General features: G+C 38.3%; 1 non-coding gene across 1 annotated transcript; it reads left to right on the forward strand.

The window, feature by feature from the left end:
* Positions 1 to 19675: 19675 nt before the first annotated feature.
* LOC112724424 (small nucleolar RNA R71) lies at positions 19676 to 19783 on the forward strand. The gene has a single exon (XR_003163587.1). It is a non-coding gene; the product is annotated as a small nucleolar RNA R71 (small nucleolar RNA).
* Positions 19784 to 22874: the final 3091 nt, after the last annotated feature.

Consider the following 22874-nt stretch of genomic DNA (forward strand, 5'->3'; position numbering starts at 1 on the left):
AAGTCCTTAAGTTGGACATTTGATAAGCTCTTTGTCATGGTGGCTTATGCTTGTACTCATCCTTGATTCTCCAAGGGTCATTGCTCCTCAAATGGTTGACAGAAGTTCCAACCTTCTTCACCAAGTTTGGATGGAGTTCCACCCAAGATATGAGCTCCCATAGTTTGTCTTCGTGCTTCGATCCGGGATCCCATATCTTATTTTCGCACCCGTCTTCGAGTTAGTCTTCATGAATTTTTCATTCGGATGGTGGACAAATAGAATTCCCTTTAGCATACCAAGTCTTCTTCCTAGACCCATGTGAAGTAGCATTCATCCAATCATGGTCCCTATGCCTTGAGAGCTTGACCTCAATGAGCCTAATTCCCAACTTCCAACCACTACATAACTCCTTCTTACCCTTGGTTCTACAAAGAGCTCTAAGTTGTCCATCCGTTTCAATCAAGCCATATTCAAGTGAGAAAGTAAAGCTTAAGGGTAAGAGTTTTACCCACTTGAATGTCGTGTTGGACGGTGATTTAGGGAGGGGAACCTCCCCACACTTAGACAATGCAAGGTCGACCTCCTTATGCTCTTCTTTGTGTATTTTCACATTTTGACAACTTCTTTCCTCTTCTTCATGCTTGTTGACTTCTTCCAATTCCTCCTCATCATCAATCAAATCAAACTTCGGAGGTTGTATAAAATCTACTTCCATATCAACTTCACCTTTGACGGAAGAGTCTTCAATGAGATTATCAACATCATTCGGTGTTGTGTTAACTTCAATAGCTTCAATTTCATGTCCCATGGAAGAGGATTCAATTATTGATAAGAAATCATTGATGATTGAATCATCTCTTGATCAACCTTTTCATATTCTTCAATCTTGATATGCTCCGGAGGTTGTTGAGACTTCCATGGTGGTTTTGCGTCTCCTAAATCTTCAACCACTTCTTCCTCTTTTTCAATGACCCTAGGTTTATCCAATTGCTTCAATACAAAGCTTGACTCTTCCTTCTTCTCCACCAGATTTTCCAATCTCTCTTTCATGCCTTGCTCTTCCTTTGGTTCTTCACATGTAGCTACGGAGACACCTTGAGTATTCAAACATTGGTAGGCTAAAGTGTGCACTACCTTAGTCAAGTTAGTCACAAACTCTAGGGTGTTCCTTTGCATATCCGCTTGTCCTTGAAGTAGCAAGGTGAGAAAATCATCTATTGGGGCTTGGGGTGGATAAGAGGGTTCATCATTTTGGAGAGAGGGCTCATAGTAGGAAGGTGGTTCTTCTTGGTAAGGGTATGAAGATGGTGTGCATTGAGGTGGTTCTTGGTAATAATCACAATGGAATTGTGGTGGTTCTAAAGGTTCTTGCTCATATTGGTCACAAGGAAATGGCATGGGTAATTGGTCATACAATGGATGTGGGTCACAAGAAGGTGCATGGTGAAAATGGGCTTGTGAGCATGGTTGATAGTCACGTTGAGGATAAGGTTCATAAGCATATGGTGGTGGTATTTGATTGTCACAAAAAGATTCACCATAGCCATTGAATTGACATGCATTAGGATGGTGATTATACCTATACGTATCCGGAGGTTGTTTCCAACAGGAGTGATCAATTCCTTGAGGCTCCTCCCATCTTGAAGTGTTCCTGATGACATGTCATCATGTCATGTTTTTCTATGCTTTTTCATACAAGAAATTGATGATTAGTACTTAAATATTGAATGCTTTTGTGCTTAAATAGTATATTTCTTTGATCTTTTGATTTGATAAACTTTGTAGGAAATAAGTAGAAAAAGAAGCAAAGAAGAACAAATTAAGCTCAATTAAGCTCAAAAGGAGCAAAGAGGATTTGCAACCCTGACCTCTTCACACTCCAACAAGAATAACTTGAGCTACAAAACTCCAAATGAGGTGCTTTCAGAGGGATTGGAAAGTAGGAATCTAGAGCTTTCCAAGCATATATGGCACTGCATGGTGGACACTAAATCTGAGGGAGAAAACTTACCCGAAAAGTACTAAGATGAACATAGTATCAACCTGCAGTAAGGCCAGCTGACCTCTACACCTTCCAAGGAGGATAACTTGAGTTGTAAAACTTGGAATGATGCGCTCCAAATACATTGGAAAGTAGACATCCAGAGCTTTCCAACGATATATAATAGTATGGGGTGAACATCAAGTTTGGGCCCCAGAAGCTGGCGCTAAACTTTGGCCTCCAAACAGCCAGCGTTCAAACAAGTGAAAGCCACGTTTACTTTAGTGAACGTTTTCGGCCTCCAAAATAGCGCGACCATGCCTTCTACAAAGGACCATAACTTGAGCTACAGATGTTCAATTGATGCGCTTCTAGTTGCGTTGGAAAGCTGACATTCAGAGCTTTCCAACGATATATAATAATCCATATTTGGCATGAAATTGAAGCACAAGTGATAGGCATCTTTGAGGCCCAAAAAAGCACTCATCAAAGAGCAACATTTTGGCTAGCGTTCATTTCCAAGTGAATGCCACGTTCACTATGGTTAACTATTGTGAAAATTTCAGCTTGAAAATGGGCCATGTACTAAGGGCGTTCAAAGAAGTAAATGTAGCGCTAAACCAAGGGAGCGCTAGGCAGCACTCAACCAAGGGAGGCTAGGAAACGTTCATATAATGAACGTAGCGCTCGAAGAGGGAGCACCAAGGGAGCAAGGCCAGCGCTTAAAGGATCGAACGGAGCGCTCAATCAAGACAAGCGAGCACCAATGGGGCCACGCACCAGCCACGTTCAAAGAGTGAACGTAGCGTCCACTAATTGAACACTATGAGGCACCAGATTTGAGCATGCGAAGGGAATGCCCAAGGAAAGTGAACGTGGAGTTCATTAATCCAACGGAACGCTCCACTGGGAGCTTAACCAAGCCACTCCTTATCCATTTATTCAAAGCCAAATCCAAATCAACAAAAGCCCCAAAGCAAGCAGAGCCCAACATCATCACTCAAAGGCACAAGAGATAGTTAGACTAGGAATTTCATTTGAATTATAATTTGTTTTCAATTTCAATTTCATTTTTCATTTTTGTAAAGCCTATATAAAGGCATCAATTTCATTTCATAAAGGAGGCTGAATCTACTAGAGAGCAATAGGAGTAGGAGTAGGATAGAATAGAAAGCTCTCTTTGATTCACTTTTATTTTTCTTTAATTGTCATATTTCAGTCTTAAATTCAATTTCACAGTTTCGTTTTCATTGAGCTTGATTTACTCTTCTGCACTTCTACGTCTCTGCAACTTTACATTTCTGTTCTTGATTCAATCTGATTTACTCTTCCTGCAAGTTTAATTTTTTGTAATTGTTCTGATATTGATCTACTGCTTTCATTTAATTTTCCAGCACCCAACCTCTTTACATTTGATGCAATTTACATTCCTTGTTCTTTAAGATTCTGTTAATTTACTTCCTGCAAGTTAGATCTGCTGCAATTTACTTTCCTTGTCATTAAAGCTTCACTGCCATTTACATTCTGTAACTTTAAATTCACTGCAATTTACATTCTGTTATCAAATTTTCACTCCATTGAATACTGTTAGCTTGACTAAACTAATCACCTCACTAAAGTTGCTTGATCCATCAATCCCTGTGGGATCGACCTCACTCTTGTGAGTTATTACTACTTGATACGACCTGGTACACTTGCCAGTGAGTTTGTGTGGAATCGTTTTTCCCTCATTAAGTTTTTGGCACCGTTGTCGGGGATTGATTTAAATCGACAACGATTAAGTGGGTGAGAAGTCTTGATTAAGCATTTTCTTTGTTTTTGTTTTCTGTTTTAAATTGACACCAAGGTGTTTGAGTTATTGTCTTACTAAGAAATTCTTCTCTATGACATGAATTTCAATTTTGACTGGTGTTGTGTTTTACAAAATTCAAATGGAGTTCAACTCATCTTATGATGAAACAAATTTTATGGGATATTACCCACCATCACCAATTTCTAATGATGGCTGGGAATATCACCAACAAATTACAGACCCTGAACACTCCAATCCATGGAGATATGTCTTAGAACCACAAGATGATCAAGAGAATCATATGGGATATTTCCCACCACCACAAAATGATTCAAGTCATTATAATGGCTGGGAATATCACCAAGAAATGATAGATGATGAAGTAATTCACATGAGATATGATCCAGAACCACAAGATGATTTATGTCATTACCCTCATGGTGTCTAGACATGTCAACAAGAGTGTGAACAATCAGTTGAAATGGGACACCTCCCAGAGACACAATATGATCCAGATTTCGGTGAGTCTAACAACTACTCATATTGTGGCTGGAAAAGTCAAAATTAAAGAAATCTTAGTGATCCATACTGTGTTCATCAAGAGACATCTTCACTAGAGTGTATTTTCAATAAATTCAAGCAAGATTGTCTCCCAAGGCAACAAGATGATCCATACTGTGATGAGTTCCACAATTCTTCAAGTTGTGATTGGAAGGATCAAAATCAGAGAGCACTCAATGTGTCATACTCCATTAATCAAGAGCCATCATCACTTGAGCAAACCTTCAATTCATTCATGCAAAATTGTCCAACCTCACCTCCCAGTTTCTCATATGAAAATTCTTCATCACTTGATGATTCCTCAACACAAAGTTTCTTCCACGATCCATACCAACCACAAAATTCATTCCACAATTCACAAAATTCATTCCATGACCCTCAAAACATCACCACAACACATCCGTGCCCACAAAATTACTCTCAACCTTCATCCCTTGAGCTAGCATTTGAGCAATACCTACAAACATCCATAGACTCTTGGAAAGAGCAAGAAACCCTCTGCAATAAGATGGATGGATATTTGGAGTAAGCAAGGAGAAACGAAGAATTGCTAAGCAAGGAAGATGAAGATCAATTGGTGGATAAAAAGGAAGAAGTGGAAAAGTAAGAGGAAGAGGCTACTATATCAAGTGAAATTTTAATGGAGGAGGAGGTGGTGGAGGCATTTGAATCTGAAGCTGCATATCCACAGAAGCCACTTGAGATGACAAAGGAACTTGAAAACTCACAACCTCCACAAACTCCCCTGAACCAAAAACTCTCAACACTTGAACCTGTGATTAAAAGATATGAAGAGGAGATGAAGAAATCTTGGGAAGAACAACAAACCTCCTCCATGAAAGTGCTATTAAGTCAATTGTTGAGTGCAAGGGAGGAAGTGGAAGAACAAGAAAGTGAGGAAGTCAATCAAGAGAATTCATACTCAAGTCAGGCAGAGAATTACATAGATGAAGGGCTCCTTGAACCACCAATTCAAAAGGCTTTTGATGAAGATAATGCTCCAACCACACAACCACCAAGTACTGACATCCAAGAAGTGAAGGCAACTAACAAGAGCATCGACCCTCCCCCTGGTCCAGCAAGCAAGTTAAATTCAGCAAATAACAAAAGGAAGCTTGCTGAGGAGAGGCCAAGATAGGGAACACTAGCTGGTTCATCTTCCCCCTTGAGGTCATTCCTCTTAACAAACTGGAGGAAGAGGAAGAAAGTGAAGAACAACATGTCAAGCTAATGAAACTAAAAGAGCGCTTGTTAGGAGGCAACCCAACCTTAGGTAACATTTCATTTCTCTGCTTGGTTTATTTTTTTCTTTGCTTTGTTTAAATTTCAATAAATTGGCATATGATTATATTCTAAGTTTGGTGTTGCCCTGCAACAAATTTTTTTCAATCTTTCTGGATGATTGTATCAAATCAAAAATGAATGTGTCACACTAAGATTCTAAATTTGGTGTGCCACTTATTTTTCTATGCAAGTCATTCAGCAACATCACTTGTCTGCATAATCATAATGCCTCTGTAAAGTTATCTTTATTTTGGTTTAACGTTTTTATTGTTATCTTTGTTTTAGTCAATTCTTTGTTCTTTATGCTTTTATTTATTTTGCTCCTTAACTGTTTTTGTTAAATACCTCACCAAGAAATCCTTATTCATGACAGATTCTTTGCTTGGTGATTGTATTTAACATATAACAGTTCCCTTTGTTTAGTTTTAGTTCAAATAAAGTGACATATGGTTGCATTCTAAGTTTGGTGTTGCTATGCAACAAAATTTGTTTCCAATCTATACTGTATACTTACATTAATTCTAATTGAAAGTGTCACACTAAGTTTGGTGTACCGCTTATCTTTTATGCATTGTATCATGCACACCCTCTTATTTTTGCAATCACAATGTCTCTGTCTCCTGTGCTTTCATGGTTATTCTTAATTTTGCTTGCTTAAACATGTACTACTAACATTTCATTATGTAAGACACTCATGTATCTTAGCCCCATCACCACTGTTCTAATTATTGCTTGAGGATGAGCAAGCATTCTGAAGTTGGTAGGGGAAGGGAAAAATGGGAGGAAAATGACAACAATAGAGAAGATGAATTACAAGGTTGTAAAGTTCCTTTTCCTCTCATTTGTTTCCAGCACTTTAAATTGCATGATTGTCTTTATCTTCTCTGTTTACATGTGTGTATGAATAAGCATAGCCTGAATTTTTATCTGTAACATGTTGCTATGCCACTATGACTACCAACTTGACTTTTGTAAAGTTCAAAGCAGTAAAGTATCATGATCATAAACAAACAAGGAATTAAAGAAGAACTTAGCATATGCATACAAGTATTGGAAGGTTAGTATGGTTAATTGTTGCTCAATTGTATTGGATTTTATTTAATTGAAGTTTTCATCTAGGTCATTTTATGAAATTTTTTTGAAATCATGAAAACCTTGAAAGAAGCAAATGCAAATAAGACAAGAAAGAAAAAGGGAAAGAATGAGAAAGTTGAAGGCTCTGAGTACCAATGACAATTCATTTGTTAAGTACTTGTGGTGTTTATGTATCAGGCAAAAAGCTTGAAAATAAAATACTTAGAAGTCAAGGCTAGGCTCAATTGCAAAAGCACTCCCTCAAGGCTCAAGGTTCTGAGCATCAATGATTAGAGAGTCAAGAAAAGAAACAAATAAGCTTAATGAAATCCTCTAACTCAATGCTTGTGGTGCTTATATATCAAGTGGTAATACTTAAAAATAAAGCATTTAGAATCGTAGCTTTGTTATTAACTCATGGGGTAAAACACCCAAAAGGAGAAGCTAATAAGAAAATCAAAAGGTTGTTTCAAGGAAGAAACATAAGGAAAAGATTTCATAAAATGAGCTAGATAGAAGCATCAATCATTTACATTTCTTTTGTAATTATAGCATGCATAGAAAACTAGCCTACCATGAACATTAACTTGCTATTTTTCTCACCTTGGTTTGTCAAAATGTATTGCATGATTCTTTTCTTGCTTGGGGACAAGCAAGGTTTAAGTTTGGTGTTGTGATGATATGTCATCATGTCATGTTTTTCTATGCTTTTTCATACAAGAAATTGATGATTAGTTCTTAAATATTGAATGCTTTTGTGCTTAAATGGTATATTTCTTTGATCTTTTTATTTGATAAACTTTGTAGGAAATAAGTAGAAAAAGAAGCAAAGAAGCACAAATTAAGCTCAATTAAGCTCAAAAGGAGCAAAGAGGATTTGCAACCCTGACCTCTTCACACTCCAACAAGAATAACTTGAGCTACAAAACTCCAAATGAGGTACTTTTAGTGGCATTGGAAAGTAGGAATCTAGAGCTTTTCCAAGCATATATAGCATTCCATGGTGGACACTAAATCTGAGGGAGAAAACTTACACCAAAAGTGCAAAGATGAACATAGTATCAACCTGCAGTAAGGCCAGCTGACCTCTTCACCTTCCAAGAAGGATAACTTGAGCTGTATAGCTTGGAATGATGCGCTTTAAAATGCATTGAAAAGTAGACATCTAGAGCTTTCCAACGATATATAATAGTATAGGGTGAACATCAAATTTGGGCCTCAGAAGCTGGCGCTAAACTTTGGCCTCCAAACAGCCAGCGTTCAAACAAGTGAACGCCATGTTCACTTTAGTGAACGTTTTTGGCCTCCAAAAAGTGCGACCATGCCTTCTGCAAAGGACCATAACTTGAGCTACAGATGTCCAATTGATGCGCTTTTAGTTGCATTGGAAAGATGACATTCAGAACTTTCCAACGATATATAATAATCCATATTTGGAATGAAATTGAAGTACAAGTGATAGGCATCTTTGAGGCCCAAAAAAACACTCATCAAAGAGCATCATTTTGGCTAGCGTTCATTTCCAACTGAATGCCACGTTCACTAAAGTTAACTTTTGCGAGAATTTCAGCTTGAAAAGGGGCCATGTACTAAAGGCGTTCAAAGAAGTAAACGTAGCACTCAACCAAGGGAGTGCTAGGCAGCACTCAACCAAGGGACGCTAGGCAACGTTCATATAAAGGATCGAACGGAGCGCTCAATCAAGACAAGCGAGCACCAATCAGGCCACGCACCAGCCACGTTCAAAGAGTGAACGTAGCATTCACTAATTAAACGCTATGAGGCACCAGATTTGAGCACGTGAAGGGAACGTCCAAGGTATGTGAACATGGAGTTCACTAATCCAACGGAACGCTCCACTGGGAGCCTAACCAAGCCACTCCTTATCCATTTATTCAAGGCCAAATCCAAATCAACAAAAGCCCCAAAGCAAGCAGAGCCTAACATCATCACTCAAAGGCACAAGAGATAGTTAGACTAGGAATTTCATTTGAATTATAATTTGTTTTCAATTTCAATTTTATTTTTCATTTTTGTAAAGCCTATATAAAGGCATCAATTTCATTTCATAAAGGAGGCTGGCTCTGCTAGAGAGCAATAAGAGTAGGAGTAGGATAGAATAGAAAGCTCTCTTTGATTCACTTTTATTTTTCTGCAATTGTCATATTTCAGTCTTAAATTCAATTTCACAGTTTCATTTTCATTGAGCTTGATTTACTCTTATGCACTTCTACTTCTCTGTAACTTTACATTTCTGTTCTTGATTCAATCTGATTTACTCTTCCTGCAAGTTTAATTTTCTGCAATTATTTTGAGATCGATCTACTGCTTTCATTTAATTTTCCAGCACCCAGCCCCCTTTACATTTGATGCAATTTACATTCCTTGTTCTTTAAGATTCTGTCAATTTACTTCCTGCAAGTTAGATCTGCTGCAATCTACTTTCCTTGTCATTAAAGATTCTCTGCCATTTACATTCTGCAACTTTAAATTCACTGCAATTTATATTCTGTTATCAAATCTTCACTCCGTTGAATACTGTTAGCTTGACTAAACTAATCACCTCACTAAAGTTGCTTGATCCATCAATTCCTGTGGGATTGACCTCACTCTTGTGAGTTATTACTACTTGATGCGACCCAGTACACTTGCCGGTGCATTTGTGTGGAAATATAATTTTCCCTCATCAGTTCCATCCTTGGTATATGTTGTCATTAAAGTCCACATTTTCTACAACATAGTGAGAACCAAACTCATAGCCAAAGTGAGAATTCATAGTGGAAAACAAAATAAAACTGACGAAATCTAGTAAACAAGCAAAAGATAAACATATTCACACTATTCACATATATACAATAACCAATAACATAACACCATTGTAAATCCCCGCAACGGCGCCATTTTGATGATTGGATTTTTGACGGTTTAGAATTCACAAATGAATTCTCGTTGCAAGTATAGTTTCTAAACCAACAATAATCCTTTCATACAAACATTTATTTGTCACAAGTACAAACCCCTAAAATTATAAACCGAAGTATTGGAACCTCAGGTCGTTCTCCCTAGGAATTACGATAAAGTGTCTTGTTATTGGTTATAAGGTATGTTTTGGGGTTTTTGGGATAATAGGCAAGAAATGTAAATGGCAACGAAAATAAACTAGCAACTAACACAGCTCTTGGCAAGATATGAGAACTAGAAGTCCTATCCTAGTTATCCTCCTCAATTGTGACCACAATTGTCCATTGCTACCACTTAGTTAACCTCTAACCATGGAGAAAAGTCAAATGGATGAATTAATTTGATTCCACAAGTCCTAGCCAACTCCCAAGGGAAAGACTAGCTTTAGTGGTATCCAAATCAATTAGCAACTTCTAATTATCAATCATCAAAGGAAGTAGATAACTCAAGCGTCACTAATTACTCCACCTAGGCCAAGAGGAACAAATTCTACACTAAAATCCAACCAAGCATTTCATCAAACACTTGGAAGGCACAAAAGAAAAGCATAGTAAATTGACAACAAGAATAGAATCTAACAACAATTATTGCAAGGAATTAATAACAACAATCAAAAGAAACACAATTATCATGAATTATCTCAAATTGAATTGAAAGAAAATGGAGTGAACAAAAGTATATCTACAACAAAGCCTAGAAACAAAGTAGAAGAAATTCTAATAAACAATAGAAGAATGATGAATGTAACAACAAATAATTGAAGGGTAGAAGTAGATGAAAGCATGAATTAAAATCTAGATCTAAGAACTAAACCTAATCTTAATTCTAATCCTAGAGAGAAGTGAGAGCTTCTCTCTCTAAAACTAACTAAAACTAATCCTAAAGTATATGAATGAGCCAAGAAAATGGTATATGAAACTTAGTGAATAGACATTGATTAATGTGTAAGTAAACTTAGTGACAAAATGGTATATGAAACTTACACAACAATCAATGATGCATGTTGAAGTTTGTTTGAAACTCCTAAGTGACATAGGAGTGGAACACACGGATGCTATGGAACTTAGGAAAAAGAATATAGAATTAAAAATCAATCACATAGCAAGCATGGTCCACAAAGCTTAGAAAGCTCAAAAATATGTCACTAGGTAAGCTTTCGATCCAATTCCATAATTCCACAATCTCAATGCATGAAATAGGTGATGTAAATAAAGGTCAATCATAAAAAAGTATCACCTAAAAAAAATTCAATGATAATGTACGATTGCCTAACAATGGATGATGAATACATGGTGGCCAAAACATGCAATTCAAAAGAAATAGAAAGCTTGAAAGCAATGTAACTTGTACTTGGGGTTCACAAAATTAGACATGAAAAGTTCAAGACCAAGCAACAAGGTATAACCTCAACAAGTAGTCCAACAATGAGTATAAACAAAAATGATGTTAAGATAACATCCTATCAGTAATCAGCAGCAATCAACAATAAACAAGATTAATAATCCAACACTTATGATGAAAAACAGAGAAATAAACAAAAATTAAACTAACTAATTAACTAACTAACTAAACTAACTAATGGTTGATGGTGTATGGTAGTATTGGATGATGATTGAAGGGTGGAAAAAAAGGGGAGAAGGGAGAAAAATGAAAGAAATAGAAAGAAGAGAAGAAAGAAAGTGGTGATGCAGGGCAACCCACGCGTACGCGTGGAGTGACGCGTGTGCTTGGTGAGGTGAAATGGGAGCGACGCGTACGCGTGGGTTATGCGTACGTGTGGTGGGTTATTTAGAGCGGTGACGCGTACGCATGGGGTGACGCGTACGCGTGGGTTGGCTTGTGCAAAACGCACAAATCTATCCCACTTTACGCAAAACTCTCGGGTTTTTGGCCGGGAGGTAAAAATTTGGGATCCATGCATATGCGTGGGTGAGTCATACGCGTGGATAGTGGAAAAACTTGGGGCCACATGTACGCATGGATGGTGCTCTGTTTTTCAAATTTTTTCCTATTTTTGTACCAAACCAAGCATTCCAAGCCTCCAAACAACCACCAAAACACCTTAAAACCTTATTTGACCTACTAGACTCCCAACTAAACTCAACAAACTAGGAAAAACATGAAATTAAACTTATTTTACCAATATGTACAAAAAAGAAAAAGAAAAAAATGTTACCATGGTGGGGTGTCTCTCACCTAGCACTTTTGTTTATTGTCCTTAAGTTGGACTTATGGGGAGCTCTCATCAAGGTGGCTTGTGCTTGAATCCATCCTTGAACATCCCCCAATGCTTGGACTTCCAATAAGCTCCATCATTCAAAACCAATAGCTCCAAGCTTTATGGAGTTCCTCACAAACCATGAGCTCCCAAAATTGATCCTCATAGTGTAATCCGGGATCCCACACTTTGTTTTCACACCCATCTTGAAGTTGATCATAGTAATTTCCTCCGGGTGGTAAGAAAGGCGAATTCTCATGAAGGCACCAAACTATCCTCCTAGACCTATCCATTTGAGCACTATACCAACCCATGCTCCTCAATCTTGAGCTTCCAACCATAATGAGCCTAGACTTACAACGCCAACCACTAAACATCCTCCTCTTACGCTTAATTCCGCAAAGTGCCCTATGTTGGCCATCCGTTTCAAGCAAACCAAATTCAAGTGGGATAACAAAGCTAGGAGTTAGAAGTTTTACCCACTCAAACGAAGGATTAGATGGCAACCTAGGTCGAGAAGTTTCCAACGGTCTTGATGAAGCACGTTTCACTCCCGTCCATCCTCTTCTAGAGGCTTCCACCACTTGGCAAGGTTCTTCAAGCTCTACCTCTTGCCAAGCTTCCTCAAGTTCACATTCTTCTTCACCAATTTCTTCTAGCTCTTTCCCATCACTCTCATCATACATAGGGGGTTTAATGAAGTCTATCCCTTCATCAATTCCAAGTCCAATGGGGAAGGATTCTTCAAACTCAGAAGGATCATATGTTGATGCGAAATCATCATATATAGGAGGACTTGTTGCTTGCCCAACTTCTTCCAAACCTTCTTCTTGGTAGCTTTCTTCAAATTCCATCTCATCTTCATTGCTCACCAAGGGCATGGGAGGTTGTGCATCTTCTTCCTTAATCTCAATTTTAAGCCCAATGGAAGAGGATTCAATTATAGATAGAAACTCACCAATGATTGAATCCATCTCTTGATCAAACCCTTCAAAGTCTTCAACCATGATATGCTTCGGAGGTTGCACGCTCTCCTCCTCAACACCAATTTCACACTTCATGGCAGAAGGCTCTTCAACTTGTGATTCTTCCATGTACTCAACATATCCTAAATCTCCAACCACTACTTCCTCTTGTTTAATGATCTCTACCTCCTCTTCTTGTTGTACTTCTTACTTTAACTCCTTGGTGCGCAGAAATTGTGATTACACTTTAATTATGTAAAATTCATCGCTCTTTCTTTCCCTGGTAATGGCGCCAAAAACTTGATGCCAATACCATGGTTCACAACTTCGCACAACTAACCAGCAAGTGCACTAGGTCGTCCAAGTAATACCTTACGTGAGTAAGGGTCGAATCCCACGGAGATTGTTGGTATGAAGCAAGCTATGGTCACCTTGTAAATCTCAGTCAGGCGGATATGAAATAGTAATGGAGTTTTCGAAAACAATTAATAAAACTGGGATAGAAATACTTATGTAAATCATTGGTGAGAATTTCATATAAGCGAATAGAGATGCTTTCGTTCCTCTGAACCTCTGCTTTCCTGCTATCTTCATCCAATCAGTCTTACTCCTTTCCATGGCTGGCTTTATGTGATACATTACCACTGTCAATGGCTACTTTCGGTCTTCTCTCGGGAAAATGATCCAAATGCCCTGTCACGGCATGGCTAATCGTCTGGAGGCATCACCCTTGTCAATGGTTTCATCTTATCCTCTCAGTGAAAATGGTCAACGCACCCTGTCACGGCACGGCTATTCATCTGTCGGTTCTCGATCATGCTGGAATAGGATTTACTATCCTTTTGCGTCTGTCACTACGCCCAGCAATCGCGAGTTTGAAGCTCGTCACAGTCATTCAATCATTGAATCCTACTCGGAATACCACAGACAAGGTTTAGACCTTCCGGATTCTCTTGAATGCTGCCATCATTCTAGCTTGCACCACGAAGATTCCGATTAAGAGATCTAAGAGATACTCATTCAATCTAATGTAGAACGGAGGTGGTTGTCAGGCACGCGTTCATAGGGAATGATGATGATTGTCACGTTCATCACATTCAGGTTGAAGTGTGAATGAATATCTTAGAAGCGAAATAAGATGAATTGAATAGAAAACAGTAGTACTTTGCATTAATCTTTGAGGAACAGCAGAGCTCCACACCTTAATCTATGGAGTGTAGAAACTCTACCGTTAAAAATACATAAGTGAAAGGTCCAGGCATGGCCGAATGTCCAGCCCCCAAAACGTGATCACAGGATCAAAAATACAATCCAGGATGTCTAATACAATAGTAAAAGGTCCTATTTATAATAAACTAGTCACTGGGGTTTACAGAAATAAGTAATTGATGCATAAATCCACTTCCGGGGCCCACTTGGTGTGTGCTTAGGCTGAGCTTGAGTGTTACACGTGTAGAGGTCATTCCTGCAGTTAAACGCCAGTTTTGGTGCCAGTTTGGGCGTTCAACTCTGGTTTTGGATCCTTTTCTGGCGCTGGACGCCAGAATTGGGCAGAGAGCTGGCGTTAAACGCCAGTTTGCGTCATCTATTCTTGACCAAAGTATGAACTATTATATATTGCTGGAAAGCCCTAGATATCTACTTTCCAACGCAATTGGAAGCGCGCCAATTCAAGTTCTGTAGCTCCAGAAAATCCACTTTGAGTGCAGGGAGGTCAGAATCCAACAGCATCATCAGTCCTTCTTCAACCTCTGAATCTGATTTTTGCTCAAGTCCCTCAATTTCAGCCAGAAAATACCTGAAATCACAGAAAAATACACAAACTCATAGTAAAGTCCAGAAATGTGAATTTAACATAAAAACTAATGAAAACATCCCTAAAAGTAACTAGATTCTACTAAAAACATACTAAAAATAATGCCAAAAAGCGTATAAATTATCCGCTCATCACAACACCAAACTTAAATTGTTGCTTGTCCCCAAGCAACTGAAAATCAAGTAGGATAAAAAGAAGAGAATATACTATAAATTCCAAACTATCAATGAAACATAGCTCCAATCAGATGAGCGGGACTTGTAGCTTTTTGCCTCTTGAATAGTTTTGGCATCTCACTTTATCCATTGAGGTTCAGAATGATTTGCCATCTATAGGAACTCAGAGTTCAGATAGTGTTATTGAGTCTCCTAGTTCAGTATGATGATTCTTGAACACAGCTTCTTTATGAGTCTTGGTCGTGGCCCTAAGCACTTTGTTTTCCAGTATTACCACCGGATACATAAATGCCACAGACACATAATTGGGTGAACCTTTTCAGATTGTGACTCAGCTTTGCTAAAGTCCCCAATTAGAGGTGTCCAGGGTTCTTAAGCACACTCTCTTTTTTTGCTTTGGACCTTGACTTTAACCGCTCAGTCTCAAGTTTTCACTTGACACCTACACGCCACAAGCACATGGTTAGGGACAGCTTGGTTTAGCCGCTTAGACCAGGATTTTGTTCCTTTAGGCCCTCCTATCCACTGATGCTCAAAGCCTTGGGATCCTTTTTATTTGCCCTTGCCTTTTGGTTTTAAGGGTTATTGGCTTTTTGCTCTTGCCTCTTGGTTTTAAGAGCTTGGGCTTTTTCTGCTTGCTTTTTTTCTTTTTATTTTTTTTTTCGCCTATTTTTTTCTTTTTTTTTTCTGCAAGCTTTGTTCTTTGCTGCTTTTTCTTGCTTCAAGAATCATTTTTATGATTTTTCAGATTATCAAATAACATGTCTCCTAGTCATCATTCTTTCAAGAGCCAACATATTTAACATTCTTAAACAACAACTTCAAAAGACATATGCACTGTTTAAGCATTCATTCAGAAAACAAGAAGCATTGTCACCACATCAATATAATTAAGCTAAGTTCAAGGATAAATTCGAAACTCATGTACTTCTTGTTCTTTTGAATTAAAATATTTTACATTTAAGAGAGGTGATGGATTCATAGGACATTCATAACTTTAAGACAAAGTTACTAACTACTAATGATCATGTAATGAAGACACAAACATAGATAAGCACATAACATAGAAAATGAAAAACAGAAGAAATAAGAATAAGGAATGAATCCACCTTAGTGATGGTGGCGTTTCCTTCTTGAGGAACCAATGATGTCCTTGAGCTCTTCTATGTCTCTTCCTTGTCTTTGTTGCTCATCCCTCATTGCTTTTTGATCTTCTCTTATTTCATGGAGCATGATGGAGTGCTCTTGATGTTCCACCCTTAATTGACCCATGTTGGCACTTAATTCTCCTAGGGAGGTGTTGATTTTCTCCCAATAGTTTTGTGGAGGAAAATGCATTTGAGGCATCTCCTGGATCTCATGGTGATGAGCTTCATACGCCTCTTGAGCTCTATGAATGGGCTCTCTTGCTTGCTCCATCTTTTTCTTAGTGATGGGCTTCTCTTCCTTAATAGGAATGTCTCCTTCTATGAAAGCTCCAGCTGAGTAACATAGATGGCAGATAAGATGAGGAAAAGCTAGCCTTGCCATGGGAGATGACTTTTCGGCTATTTTGTAGAGTTCATTAGAGATGACTTCATGAACTTCTATTTCCTCTCTAATCATGATGCTATGAATCATGATGGCCCGATCCATAGTAACTTCAGATCGGTTGCTAGTGGGAATGATTGAGCATTGAATGAACTCCAACCATCCTCTAGCCACAGGCTTGAGGTCCAATCTTCTTAGTTGAACCGGCTTGCCTTTGGAGTCAATCTTCCATTGAGCTCCTTCCACACATATGTCCATAAGGACTTGGTCCAACCTTTGATTAAAGTTGACCCTTCTAGTGTAGGGGCGTTCATCTCCTTGCATCATGGGCAAGTTAAACGCCAACCTCACATTCTCCGGACTAAAATCTAATTATTTCCCCCGAACCATTGTAACGTAGTTCTTTGGATCCGGGTTCTTACTTTGATCATGGTTCTTGGTGATCCATGCATTGGCATAGAACTCTTGAACCATTAGGATGCCGACTTGTTGGATGGGATTTGTTAGAACTTCCCACCCTCTTCTTTGAATTTCATGTCGGATCTCCGGATACTCATTTCTTTTGAGTTTGAAAGGGACCTCGGGGATCACCTTCTTCTTGGCCACAACATCATAGAAGTGGTCTTGATGGGCTTTGGAGATGAACCTTTCCATCTCCCATGACTCGGAGGTGGAAGCTTTTGTCTTCCCTTTCCCCTTTCTAGAGGATTCTCCGGTCTTAGGTGCCATCATTGGTAATGGAAAAACAAAAAGCTTATACTTTTACCACACCAAACTTAGAATATTGCTCACCCTCGAGCAATAAAAGAAAGAATAGAGGAAGAAGAAGAAGAAAATATGGAGAAGAGGGGTGAAGTGTGTTTCGGCCAATTAGAGAAGAGAGGGTTGTGTTGTGTGAAAATGACGAAGAATGGAGGGCTATATATAGGGGAGGGAGGGGAGTTAAGGTTCGGCCATTTAGGGTGGGTTTGGGTGGGAAATTGGTTTTGAATTTTGAAGGTAGGTGGAGTTTATGAGGTAGGTTTATGGGGAAGAGTGGATGGATGTGAGTGGTGAAGAAGTGATGGGGAAGAGAGGTTGAGGTGATTGGTGAAGGGTTTTGGGGAAGAGTGTTTATGGGATTGTGTGAAGAAGTGATGGGGAAGAGAGATGGGGATCCTGTGGGGTCCACAGGTCCTGAGATGATCCTGTGGGGTCTACAGATCCTGAGGTGTTCAAGGATTTACACCCTTGCACCAAATTAGGCATGCAGAATGCCCTTGCACGCAACTCTGGGCGTTCAGCGCCAAGTTGGTGCCCATTTTGGGCGTTCAACGCCCATTTACTGCCATTTCTGGCGTTGAACGCCAGAACCATGCTTGTTCTGGGCGTTCAGCGCTAGGATGCTGCCCATTTTGGGCGTTCAGTGCCAGAACCATGCTCTGTTCTGGCGTTGAACGCCAGGCAGATGCTTCCTCCAGGGTGTGATTTTTCTTCTGCTGTTTTTGATTCTGTTTTTAATTTTTCTATTTATTTTGTGACTCCACATGATCATGAACCTATAAAGACATATAACTAAGAAAAATATTGTTAGATAAATAAAAATTGGGTTGCCTCCCAACAAGCGCTTCTTTAATGTCAATAGCTTGACAGTGGGCTCTCATGGAGCCTCACAATTGTTCAGAGCATTGTTGAGACTCTCCAACACCAAACTTAGAGTTTGGATATGGGAGTTCAACACCAAACTTAGAGTTTGGTTGTGGCTTCCCAACACCAAACTTGGAGTTTGACTGTGGGGGCTTTGTTTGACTCTGCTTTGAGAGAAGCTTTTTCTGCTTCCTCTCCATGGATGCAGAGAGAGATCCTTGAGTTGTAAACACAAGGTTGTCCTCATTCAATTGAAGGATTAATTCTCCTCTGTCCACATCAATCACAGCTCTTGCTGTGGCTAGGAAAGGTCTTCCTAGGATGATGGATTCATCCTCTTCCTTTCCAGTATCCAGGACTATGAAATCAGCAGGGATGTAAAGGCCTTCAACCTTTACTAACACATCCTCTACTTGTCCATAAGCCTGTTTTCTTGAATTGTCTGCCATCTCTAATGAGATTTTAGCAGCTTGCACCCCATAGATTCCCAGTTTCTCTATTACAAAGAGGGGCATGAGGTTTATTCCTGAACCAAGGTCATACAGAGCCTTAAAGATCATGGTGCCTATGGTACAAGGTATTATGAACTTTCCAGGATCCTGTCTCTTCTGAGGCAATGTCAGTTGATCCAGATCACTTAGTTCATTGATGAATAAGGGAGGTTCATCTTCCCAAGTTTCAATACCAAATAATTTGGCATTCAGCTTCATGATTGCACCAAGGAACTTGGCAGCTTGCTCTTCAGTAACATCCTCATTCTCTTCAGAAGAGGAATACTCATCAGAGCTTATGAATGGCATAAGGAGGTTCAGTGGAATCTCTATGGTCTCTGGATGAGCCTCAGAGTCCTTTGGTTCCTCAGAGGGAAACTCCTTATTGATCACTGGGAGTCCCAGGAGGTCTTCCTCCTTGGGATTCACGTCCTCTCCTTCCCTTACAGGTTCGGCCATGGTGCTTATGTTAATGGCCTTGCACTTTCCTTTTGGATTCTCTTCTGTATTGCTTGGGAGAGTACTAGGAGGGATTTCAGTGATCCTTTTACTCAGCTAGCCCACTTGTGCTTTTAGATTTCTAATGGAAGACCTTGTTTCATTCATGAAACTTACAGTGGCCTTAGATAGATCAGAGACTAAGTTTGCTAAGCTAGATGGATTCTGCTCAGAATTCTCTGTCTGTTGCTGAGTGGATGATGGAAAAGGCTTGCTATTGCTAAACCTGTTTCTTCCACCATTATTAAAGCCTTGTTGAGGCTTTTGATCCTTCCATGAGAAATTTGGATGATTTCTCCATGATGAGTTATAGGTGTTTCCATAAGGTTCACCTAAGTAATTCACCTCTACTATTGCAGGGTTCTCAGGATCATAAGCTTCTTCTGCATAAGAAGCCTCTTGAGTACTGTTGGATGCAGCTTGCATTCCATTCAGACTCTGGGAAATCATATTGACTTGCTGAGTCAATATTTTATTCTGAGCCAATATGGCATTCAGAGTATCCACTTCAAGAACTCCCTTCTTCATAGGCGTCCCATTACTCACAGGATTCCTCTCAGAAGTGTACATGAACTGGTTATTAGCAACCATGTCAATGAGTTCTTGAGCTTCTGCAGGCGTTTTCTTTAGGTGAATGGATCCACCTGCAGAAGTATCCAATGACATCTTAGCTAATTCAAATAAACCATCATAGAATATATCCAGGATGGTCCATTCTGAAAGCATGTCAGAAGGACACTTTTTGGTCAACTGTTTGTATCTTTCCCAAGCTTCATAGAGGGATTCACCATCTTTTTGTTTGAAGGTTTGAACATCCACTCTAAGTTTGCTCAGCTTTTGAGGAGGAAAGAACTTGGCTAAGAAAGCCGTGACCAGCTTATCCCAAGAGTTCAGGCTGTCTTTGGGTTGAGAGTCCAACCACACTCTAGCTCTGTCTCTTACAGCAAAAGGGAAAAGTATGAGCCTGTAGACTTCAGGATCTACTCCATTAGTCTTAACAGTATCAAAGATCTGCAAGAATTCAGTTAAGAACTGAAAAGGATCTTCAGATGGAAGTCCATGAAACTTGCAGTTCTGCTGCATTAGAGAAACTAGCTGAGGTTTCAGCTCAAAATTGTTTGCTCCAATGGCAGGAATGGAGATGCTTCTTCCATGTAAATTGGAATTAGGTGCAGTAAAGTCACCAAGCATTCTTCTTGCATTATTATTATTATTTTCAGCTGCCATCTTCTTTTCCTGTTTGATAATTTCTGACAGGTGCTTGCTGGTTTGTTGTAATTCAGCTTCTCTTAGTTTCCTCTTCAGAGTCTTTTCAGGTTCTGGATCTGCTTCAACAAGAATATTCTTGTCCTTGCTCCTATTCATATGTCAAAGAAGAGGGCACAGAAAAATAATAATAATAGAGATCCTCTTTTTTTTCTTTTTTTTTGTGAGTGAGGGAGAGATGTTAGTAGATGAATAAAAAAAATAGAAGGAGATGAGAGAGAAGAGAATTTTTGAAAATTATTTTTGAAAAAAGAGTTAGTGATTTTCGAAAATAGTTTTTGAAAAAGGTTAGTAATTTTCGAAAATTAAAATAAAAATTTAAAATAATTAGTTAATGAAAAAGAAATTTTGAAAAAAGAGGGAAGATATTTTCGAAAATTAGAGAGAGAGAGTTAGTTAGGTGGTTTTGAAAAAGATAGGAAAGAAACAAAAAGTTAGTTAGTTAGTTGAAACAAATTTTGAAAGTCAATTTTGAAAAGATAAGAAGATAAGAAGTTAGAAAAGATATTTTGAAATCAAATTTTTGAAAAAGATAAGATGAGAAGATATTTTTGAAAAGATATGATAAAAATTAGTTTTTTTGAAAAAAGATTTGATTTTTAAAATCACAATTAATGACTTGATTCATAAGAAATCACAAGATATGATTCTAGAACTTAAAGTTTGAATCTTTCTTAACAAGTAAGTAACAAACTTAAAATTTTTGAATCAAAATATTAATTGTTATTGTTATTTTCGAAAATTTGATATAAAAATGAGAAAAAGATTTTTGAAAAATATTTCTGGAATTTTCGAAAATAACTAAGAAATTTGAAAAAGATTTGATTTTTGAAAAAGATTTTGAAAAAGATAAGATTTTCAAATTGAAAATTTGATTTGACTCATAAGAAACAACTAGATTTTAAAAATTTTGAAAAAGTCAATTCAAATTTTCGAATTTGATGAGGAGAAAAAGGGAAAGATATTTTTTTGATTTTTGAAATTTTTATGAAAAACATGAAAATGATGCAATGCATGAAAATTTTTGGATCAAAACAATGAATGCATGCAAGAATGCTATGAATGTCAAGATGAATACCAAGAACACTTTGAAGATCATGATGAACATCAAGAACATTTTTTTGAAAATTTTTATATGCAAAGAAAACATGTAAGACACCAAACTTAGAAATCTTTCATGTTTAGACTCTAACAAACGAAAAATGCACATGAAAAACAACTAAAGATGCAAAACAAGAAAACATCAAGATCAAACAAGAAGACTTACTAAGAACAACTTGAAGCTCATGAAGAACACTAAGAATGCATGAATTTTCGAAAAATGCAAGATGCATATGCAATTGACACCAAACTTATGATATGACTTAAGACTCAAACAAGAAACACAAAAATATTTTTGATTTTTTTTATTTTCTAATTTTTTTTGGATTTTTTCGAAAATTATATGAAAAAGAAAAAATAAGGATTCCAAAATTTTTAACATGAATTCCAGGAATCTTGCATTCTTAGTCTAAAGCTTCAGTCCAGGAATTAGACATGGCTCACTAGCCAGCCAAGCATTCAATGAAAGATCCGGTCTAAAACACTAGACATGGCCAATGGCCAGCCAAGCTTCAGCATGTAAATTAGGAACAGCAGCAGGTGGATTAGCAACAACTAGCTTGCTCTTGATAACAAATTGCAAGCCTCAGTCCAAATAAATTTAGACATGGCTTTACAGCCAGCCAGGCTTCACATGCTTCATGAAACACTAGAATTCATTCTTTAAAAAATTTTGAATAATTTTTTTTTTCGAAAACAAAGGAGAAATTTTTGAAAGATTTTTGAAAAATTTTTGAAAAGAAAACAAAAAGAAAGTTACCTAATCTGAGCAACAAGATGAACCGTCAGTTGTCCAAACTCAAACAATCCCCGGCAACGGTGCCAAAAACTTGGTGCACAGAAATTGTGATTACACTTTAATTATGTAAAATTCATCGCTCTTTCTTTCCCTGGTAATGGCGCCAAAAACTTGATGCCAATACCATGGTTCACAACTTCGCACAACTAACCAGCAAGTGCACTGGGTCGTCCAAGTAATACCTTACGTGAGTAAGGGTCGAATCCCACGGAGATTGTTGGTATGAAGCAAGCTATGGTCACCTTGTAAATCTCAGTCAGGCGGATATGAAATAGTAATGGAGTTTTCGAAAACAATTAATAAAACAGGGATAGAAATACTTATGTAAATCATTGGTGAGAATTTCAGATAAGCGAATAGAGATGCTTTCGTTCCTCTGAACCTCTGCTTTCCTGCTATCTTCATCCAATCAGTCTTACTCCTTTCCATGGCTGGCTTTATATGATACATCACCACTGTCAATGGCTACTTTCGGTCTTCTCTCGGGAAAATGATCCAAATGCCCTGTCACGGCACGGCTAATCGTCTGGAGGCATCACCCTTGTCAATGGTTTCATCTTATCCTCTCAGTGAAAATGGTCAACGCACCCTGTCACGGCACGGCTATTCATCTGTCGGTTCTCGATCATGCTGGAATAGGATTTACTATCCTTTTGCGTCTGTCACTACGCCCAGCAATCGCGAGTTTGAAGCTCGTCACAGTCATTCAATCATTGAATCCTACTCGGAATACCACAGACAAGGTTTAGACCT

Source organism: Arachis hypogaea, chromosome 11 (assembly GCF_003086295.3).
Source record: "Arachis hypogaea cultivar Tifrunner chromosome 11, arahy.Tifrunner.gnm2.J5K5, whole genome shotgun sequence".
Classification (NCBI taxonomy): Eukaryota; Viridiplantae; Streptophyta; class Magnoliopsida; order Fabales; family Fabaceae; genus Arachis; species Arachis hypogaea.